This window comes from Helicoverpa armigera, chromosome 27 (assembly GCF_030705265.1).
Source record: "Helicoverpa armigera isolate CAAS_96S chromosome 27, ASM3070526v1, whole genome shotgun sequence".
Classification (NCBI taxonomy): Eukaryota; Metazoa; Arthropoda; class Insecta; order Lepidoptera; family Noctuidae; genus Helicoverpa; species Helicoverpa armigera.
In genome coordinates this window covers 2,880,697-2,890,240 of record NC_087146.1, presented here as the reverse complement: position 1 = coordinate 2,890,240, position 9,544 = coordinate 2,880,697, and the positions used below count along the sequence as shown (strand labels likewise).

Below are 9,544 nucleotides of genomic sequence, written 5' to 3'. Positions count from 1 at the left end.
GCGGCAGCCGTCCCGAGATCAGTCTCGCGATAAATCCGCCGTAAATCAATGTCACTTTCATGAATTCGCATTTTTGTTAGCTAACTGAAGTGTGTTATTGTGTATTAGAAATATCATATTCAAAATACTGGTAGGTATTGGAAGTTGTTTGTGATTTAGTTAGTTGATAGTCGTGTTTTACATTATCAGTAGGTTTTTATTCTACTTACATATTTATAAAAAATGTGTTAAATTAAAATAGAGGGATTTTAATTAACTACCTATGTATTTATAACTTAACATTTTTGTCATGATTGCATCTATTGTATGTTTTAAAATAATATAATAATCTTTTATCTTTATCTTTTCCCTAATACAGCAGGTAATATTAAACACAATAGTCGGCATCGTTATGCAAATACCTCGGTTACAATCACCATTCCGGCACAGTGAACCGTTCTTTCAAAGCGTGCGAAACAGTGCGTATTGTATCTTTGTGCTGTGTGCAGGTAACTCGCGACTTATCTCGGGACAGGCGTCCGTTCTGGTCGTGCCTCGTGTACCGGCCACCTATCTTTCATTGCACGTACGCGCGACGCGCGGGGGGGCGGGCGCCGCGCGCCATACGCGGGGCCATCTTGCTAGCGATCGTCGAATTGCTCGCGTCTCCGACACACAAATCGGTTTTAATTCGCACTAATTAACAGTTAAACACAATAAAAACAATATAAATAAGTGTCGTAACACATCTAATTAGTGTATTGGACGTCGTGATCCGGAACATTGTTGACATAAATTGTGTGTTGTTGTTTTATGTGTGTGTGCATTCCAACTGTCTAGGTGAGTAGTCAGTCTTTGTGCGCGACAATTATCATTCTGATCGATTCGGCGGCGCGGGGGTGTGCAGCCGGGCCGTTTTATATCTTTTGTTGTTTTGTAAATCAATAATTTTAGTGGCGGCTAGCTGTCCCCCGCGTTCTTAACACAATATTCGTGTAAGCGCGAGGTGTTGTCGTTTCGCAACAGTTATTTATTAAGTAAATCGTGCTTCTTTTATCGTGAACCTATTGAGTAGGCAGTGCGAAAGTTAACAAACACTATTCTGCTTATTTAACAGTAGGACTCGAGTGTTAAAAGTGATCATCATAATCAGGTATACTATGCTTACGTTAATATTTGTTTGTGATTGTTCAGATGTTAACTCAGCCCCCTATTTTCTATAAATATTGGTTGCCAGGTGTACGTTAAGTAAATGGTATTGGTAAATCAGTTGCAACGTCTAATATTAGACCAGTTTTTGTTTCTTGAGCAAACATTTAAAGTATGCAATTAATAAGTTAGTAAAAACTGTGTTGGCTTGACAACGTTTATTTAGTTTGAAGTGCACTTAAGACTTAGCTTGGTTGAATGTTAGGTCATCAAGTCTGTTATTTAGTAATTTCGTGTTTAACAGCGGTAAAGTCATGTAAAGGTGACTTGGTTTAACCAGCTGCGTTTAGATAAGTGTGGAAAATCATTGAAAACTTGCTCTGTAGTAAAATCAAAGTGCAAAAACAAAATACGTTTATTAGCGAAGTAAGTACATGCCAACCTATATTTTGCTTATTATCTGACTACAGAGTTACCTATCTACAGTTATTTTAGCTATAAACTGCACTGTGCAGGTATTTACATAACGAGATAGGTATTGTAAAACACTTCCTTCCTATTCTATACCTACTTAAAATATTTTTAAATGTATTCAGAATAATTTCAAACATTTTAAATTATAATCTGACAGGTAACCATGTAACGTCTGTGGTTTCCTCATAAAAGCCAATAAATAAATAATAATAAATAGGTCGACACTAACAATATTCGTAGTTAATGACTGATTATTGTGAAACAAGGTCAATAACATTTTCATTCATTCATAATAGCGTGGTTTTACGAAAGATAAAATTGATAAAACATAATATTAATAGCTATCTACAATCCATTTAATACATAACCAACGTAAACTCGTTGAATCATGCAGATAAGGAGAAAATGAAAATTAAAACAATAACAATCGAGTTTCGCGTGAGTTGGAACGCAATCTACGGTCGAATGCTAGAAAAAAAAGTTTGAGCATATTCAAAATTCGAACGCGTCCACCGTAATGGCGGATACAAGCACATCGAGCATGAAATAATTGCATTCGTTCACGACCGCGCCTTGTGAACGGCCTCTCGGCATATTAGCTAGACATACCCATGTACTTTAGAGTTACTGCCTATCGTTATTACCCGAATACGTGAAATTGTGTGAACGCGATCTCCGAGTGAGCGGTGCGGTGCGCTCATCTCGACTTTGTCGCGTTGCATTCCTCAGACAAGACGGGTCATCGTTGTTTTTTTACGAACATTGGCTCGAGGTGCTCTCAACCGCTTATTATGCGACCAACGGAAAGCGTCAGTTTCCAAGTTGAGTAAATGTAATTACCTATGTCGTCCATAAATTGTCAGAGTTACCATTTAAATGCTGATTCATCAGTCGTTATGGTTTGCGAGATTTTTATCGCTGCGGCCTGGCTAACGTTTTTCGACAATAAATGATCGTTTGTTTATTGTACGCATTGAAAAAGTGCTCTTGTGTATTGAATTTGAAATTCTATTATTCACTTGTAAACGTATCTCTCACCAAAATAGTACTCTTTTGCTTACGAACATCTTATAAAACTCATGAGAAGATTCGATCAAACATTGGATCCAGCTTTACGCATAAATTAATCTTCTGATTAGCCCCTTAAGTTCCTACCTACCCAGAATGAAGAGTTACTTAATCAACATTAAATAATGCATAGTTAAGTCCACCGCACGAATCCGAATTTCATATTATCTATTTATCAGCTAAACATAAATCAGACACCAATTAATAGGACAAACCTGCTCAAATGATGCTTACACGAGTATTATAATACAAATAATGTTAACAAACGATTTGCTCTGCTATCTACCCATAGCCTAACACAGTGCGACACTGTGTCATATAGTGTAGTCAGTACGAACAAACTACAATAATAACGAAACACAGCATTGCTAGTTGGAAAACGGGCAACGAAAGGCCTTGTCCCCGATTTCGATACTGTTAGTGCTATAAAAGACATGTAAAGATCGATGCCATCTATGATTAACTTATACACTCATGTTCATTTGTTCAGATTGAACGATGTTCATGATAAATCGTATTCTTTGACTTGTGTAGTCTTCAAGTCGGTATTTTACCTGCTTTAGATCAAAACTCATCTTTTGTTCCATTGTTATTAGGTTCCGATAATGAAACACAGAAATTATGAGATTAGAGATACAGAAAATTATCTGAATCTTTCAAATGATGATCCGCAAGTACAGTCTGACAACCAGCCTGACCAAGGAGTATCGTGTTGCCCGGGTAACTGGGTTGAGGAGCTCAGATACACAGTCCCTCCATGTAAAACACTGGTACTCAGCTGCATCTGGTTAGACTGGAAGCCGACAATAACATAATTGGGAAAAGGCTTGGCAGATGATGACTTAGCAAGTACATAGACAATATAATTTTGTTCAGATGAGTATTGCTTACTGAGAATACTTCAAAGGAGTACATTTGTTGAGTCATTATAAAATAAGGGCTAAGCCAAACGGTTAGGCTGTCCATCAACTGAATTGACAGACAATTTTAAAATATAAAATCCTTACAATCCTATATTGATAGCAGTTGGATATTTGATAATAATTATTCTGTCATCTTCGTTGTTAATCATTGACAAGTGGAAGCCGTTAAGGTTACACCTTCTGCAAATAAGTAACTAGAAGAAAAGCTGAGTAGTGCTAGGTTGAAGAAATCTTTAATGATGTTAAAGTACGATAGAGTTGGAGGATCAGAGACCTTGTTAAATCATCATTCCCCTACTCTTATGCCTCATTTCTTTCTCCATCCACTCCCATAGCACCCTTGTTAATTGTAACGGGAATTTTTACAACTCCCCATGATATTGATGATAAGATATTTTGTTAACAAACAAAAGAAGAACTAGTCTCTACTTGTTAGCTTGATTTTTCATCTTTTATTCATCCAATTCCACAGAAGAGGCCATTGAAAGCATTTTCTAAATCATCAATGGACGTAAAAGCGTGTCCAAAACGAACCATTGCACGACCGTTAAAAAAAGTAATTTGAATCAATCCATTCGTGTCCCATTCATAAATACGGCTATTGGTTGTTAAATAACATGTACCTATACTTTTTTCTGTTTATTTAATCCTTATCAGTGGAGTAATTGAAAATGTGGTTGGATTTTAGCAACAACTGATGAAGATTATTACAGCTGAGTATACTGTGACAGCCTTTTTTATCGTCCCACTGCTGGGCACAGGCATCCTCTCACACGGAGAAAGATTGAGCGTTAATCACCACGCTTGCTCAATGCGGGTTGGTGACTGCTGAGTATACTTACATTTAAAAGATGGCGGAATAATACAATGTTGCTTTGTACAAATAGCTGTCTTTGAAGACTGCGTCATAAAGACAAGAGCGGTCACCAACCTATTTACTGTGACTTAGAAATATCTATGAAGGAGTCATAGTAAACATAGCCTCCATTGGATTAGATGAATTCAGAAAAGGTGATGTAAAGAGTAGATCTTTCTTGTGTATTGTTGTGTTACAAACGTGAGGATTCCTTACTTAAAAATTGTCTTGGACACGCTAAGATAAAAAGACTTGACCAAGAAACAATTTCAAAAAATTTCTTCTCTCATCGAAATCGCTGACCACATCAACGCTTTTCATATAAGGGCATAAATCAATTGAATTTAAAATACCTACCTAATTCCTCAGAAGAGTAAGGAATGTGGCCATTTCACCAGACGGAGAATGCAAGCCGCAAAAACTGTTGCCAGATCGTATTGTGGCCATTTCGACGATTTCTGGCCATCTTTGCTTTGTAGACTTCCACTATTATAACTGCCGATGATTTGAAAGTTATATTCGAGCCTGATGAAAGAGAAATTGAGAATTTCAGACCAATGCATAGAAATAAAGCTAAAAAAAACAGTTGCCAATCATTTGAGCTTAGTGGTGGGACTTATGCTGTTAGGGAAAGATTTTCCTGTGAGAACTATGGTCAATACCATAGTTAGAAAAAACAATGAATGGAGCATTATTCATTGATCGAAAGATAATGTTTTAAAGCAGGACACTGAATAAAGTTAAAACTGTTGATCACGAACACCGAGTGATCACGAGTAATCATGACGATGATTAATCCAAGTACTTCTAATATTTAATCAAATAAGGAGAAATTAGCTTGAAGACATTCAAACTTGCACGCCACACGCGATAAACACATTTAAATTCGTATACATACGATACATTTTCTTCTGCATAGCAATCATGTGCTATACATTGCATAAAAGAATTCCTGGGAACTTAGGTTAACTGCAGCGCTTGATTTGATCATAATAAGCGTAAGGCTCACGATGCAGATGACTCATTTTATTCTGCATATTGTAACACAGATAAACCCTTATTCGAGAGACTGCATTTTGTATAACTTATGAGCACCTTCTGTTGCAATTTATAAAAAGACGGGAATGTAAGCCCCTGGACTAAGATTTGCCTGCAGAAGTTGTTGCTTCCTAAAATCCCCCATTCCAAAGTATAAGCTTGATCTTAGCGTAAATCTTGGCTGTTAAGAATTTTAATGATAATCACACCAATTTCTATAAATGCTAATGTCTATAGAAATTGGTGTGATTATCATTAAAATTCTCGTCGAACCAAAGTGTCTCTAGCAATAGTTTATCAACAAAGGCCAACAGATTTCAAACATTGAAGACTAAACAAATATGTACCCTCATCCGGGAATAGAATCCACTTGCTATATCTCATATTAGTCGAACATTTACATAAAGAAAGTTCTATTATTCTCAACATATTTATTTGAATATGTAGTTGGAAGAAATTCGCACACAAACGACTATGTGAAGATTGATTTGAATCGATCTTTCTAGAGAAAAGAGTTTCATTGGAAATACTTATTCAACAAAGGTGTATGATGGCAATGTATTAGTTTCATACACAATCAGTTCTCATGCTAAATGGTTGGCTTAGTTACTTATTTCGGGACTATGTGACATATGGAGTCTGATTGTCGGGATGTCTTTATTTTATGTATTGCAATTCTCCTATATTTCAGATCTTGGATTAGTTAACATCCGATCATTCATAAAAGAAGTTTACGATCGCAAGAAATCTTTCCCAATATCCAACAAAATGCATCCTAAAACAGAATAAACTCCCAAAACCCACACAGTTGCCAAAGCATACTATAAAAATCTTCCCACGTAAGCCAAAAAGGCCAGCATATAACAAACTGTACTGCAGTAATAAACAAATAGCACTTAGTATTGTTAATAGTAATGCACCACGGTGCAATGAGTCGCAACGCAGCTAACAGTCAACTGCGACCTACATTAGCATGCCAGTACATGGTACGTTTCACTTTTTAGAAATCCTATTTTATTATCGAAGTCTTTGTGCTTATATGGGTTTGATTTTGCCGTGATTTAGCTTAGGTTTCTTAATAAGACTGCGTTTTGATATTTATACATCCAAAAATTGTATACGATTGAATTTAAAGCAACGAGTAAATAGTTGTGAACTACTAGAGAGACCTAAATGTCTAGTGATTAAACTAGCACCCATGCGAACATTTATCTATCTTTGTTTTTAGCAGAGTAAACTATTGTTTCGATTTCTTAATTCTAAATTATGATGATGCATCTCTATTTTAAATGATCTCTAAAACTACTGCTCTACTTTCAAACAAAACGTCTTTTTGTAGCAGTAAAAATCATTGACGAATTTATATCAAAGATAGAAGACCACCTGAGCGAACCAAGAGCGACACACTAGCTAAAAATAGAACAACCATTTGGTCGTAATAAAGTCAAGATGACACATTAATTCATCACTTATATTTTAGGCCTGCAAAGGAAACACGAAATCGTATGATCAAGTACTTTTGTATGACGGACTCAGGAAATCGCATCAAAGCTAAGTACATCCTGGATCTTATATTAGTATTGCAAATGAAATAGCTTTTAATATTAATCTGGTTTCTTTTGATATAGATTTTGAATTCGAAGAAACATCTGACACTTTTGAAGTGATTCTTAGATTTGGGATTGGTTTTAAATCAATCATCAATCTATCAATTTCGTCCTAAATAATAAATAATATAAGTGGAATATGAACCAGTGCTAATAAGGATATCAAACGTTTACATATTGTAGATGTATGACCCCATGAGATCACGCAGATTTACGTTACAAAGAGACTTTGGACTTACGCATAAGTATTTAGAATTGGGTAAGCAAAAAACAAGAGAAATAGTAAAAACATATGAAAGAGATAAGAGCATTTTGAGAAGAATGCAAGACACTGTTGATGACTATCAAGATGATGAACATTTACTACGAGATTATAAACAGTTATATGCGGAAAAATATGAAGGATAGTAACATACAGAGAAATAGCATCTATTGATACAAACCCAGTAAATCAAACTGAGAACTTAGAAGCCCTAGCAACTGCAGCGATGCCAATGAGCCCAATGAAGCGAGTACTAAGGAGATTAGATCACTTTATGCAGTCACAACTTAACTAAACGAAGTGAAACTGTAGCATGATTTAACTGAGGAATATGCTGAAATAGTCGTTAATCACGTAATGACTGGTCAACGTCATGATTGGTTTAAATTAGGGTAAGAAGTCGATTTCTTTGTCTTGTGCGCTCTTTTTGTGATCAAATAGATGTTTCGGCATACATTTTTCACCATTCTCATACAGCTAAGTGTTCTTCAGCTCTTAGTGACTCTTTTTCGTTCTGGTGACTTATACTTCTTTCGTCTCCAATGTCAATGAAAGCCTTATCAATTTTGACATGATTATCTATACCTATAGTTGTTATTATCAGGATAATCGAAGAGTGCTTTTCTTTGAAATTGCATCATTACTCTCTACTATAATCTGTCAATTGATCATTATCTCTATGAGTCAACTGGGTAGAGTCCTGGCTACAAATGTACAAAGATTATTAAGTAAAGCTTGTTACCACAAAACTATAGGCCAATTTCAAATCCAATTTAAAATTATTGCTCTATTATTCTGATTCAGCTTCAAGGTTGAAAGGCAAATCAATAATGCAATAAACACTTAATAATTCTTACCTACAATTTCATAAAAACACGGAAATTGTACAATAATTTGCTTATTTGGATAAACGTGCTCAGACTTATGTCACAATATGGCCTGTGACTCATCGTTTGTAAGTAGTTTTTTGTTTTCAGAATCGGCATTTGTCATTATCAGAATAACTGTCGATTCGCCAAATAATGGCAGACACAATCCTTTTATGTTTTCAAAAGTAAACAGCTTGGATGACATTTGTGCTTAGGTCATACGACTAAGAATTTGTGCATTGTTTTCTTCAGAAGAGCACTTTAGTTTTAGAAACTGCACCAAGGACATGATTTTCGTCCTAAGATGACAAAAATTGCAAGATTGAAAGAAAGAAAGAAAGAAAAATTATTTATTGACACAATCCATACATACAGATAGGAATAAAAAATATAAAAGTAACAAAAGTTTGCACCAAATAGGTCCAGTTCAGCATTATGCCAGACAGCTAGTGTCTGACGCTGGTTTTCAATTGGACCTATGAGGAGTTGCGGGTTCTCAACCAGAAAATAGGCCTACTACAACTGATAACGCTATTTTTCTTGACCTTTAAACAGCTACAATTTAACTAAAATATCCATTTGGTTTTGGTTCGCTAAGACGCGAATAAGTGTTAATTTCTTGGTACACATTAACTCTATACTAATTAGTTTCCGCTTAACCGTTGGTATAAATGAAGAACACACAGCTAGCTATCTCTCTCAAACACGAGCTAAAAATAAACCGTATAAGAAAAAAAAATATGCCAATGAAATAAGACTTCTTATTCAACAAATTAATTTATCCAGAGACAGTAAAATGTCAATGACTGAGGCGAATTCTTGCATAAATAATGAGAGGCTAAATAGAACAGAGAATGACCTATGGCTTAACCGTTCTGTGTATTTTTTTTTCTGACCAGTGGCTTTGGGTGCTTTGCCGGGCTTTATGACTAATGTCAAATCAACATTTAGTATAATACGAAATATTTCTACAAGTCCGACATAACTATGCTATCATATCTGAGTGGAAACCAGGCATTTACTATTCATGAAATGCCCACTCTACCAACGAAAGATCCCAAGGAAAATTTTAGTTCAGAGGTATTTTTGGATCATCAAAACCTCTGACACGCCAATAAGGCTTGTAAACCAAGACAAGTTATTATAAAACATGTCACGAGTGTTCAAGTTAATAAAAGGAGTTGTTCGAACTGATCGCGAGGTGCTTCCAAGGTCGGACTACCTGCCCAGATAAAAATATAACTCAGAACCTTTATTGATACGTTAATAATGATGTTTTAGTGCGAAGCCAGCAAGCATACGGGGTCATGGAAAGTTAA

General features: G+C 35.6%; 1 protein-coding gene across 1 annotated transcript in view; it reads left to right on the top strand.

Annotated features, from left to right (window-relative positions):
- The first annotated feature begins 466 nt into the window (after positions 1-466).
- The window catches only part of LOC110373752 (uncharacterized), a 108,088-nt gene continuing 99,010 nt past the window's right edge, over positions 467-9,544 (top strand). The window contains exon 1 of the mRNA XM_064041889.1: positions 467-819. The gene's annotated coding sequence lies outside the window, so the exon portion shown is untranslated. The remainder of the gene's footprint in view (positions 820-9,544) is intronic.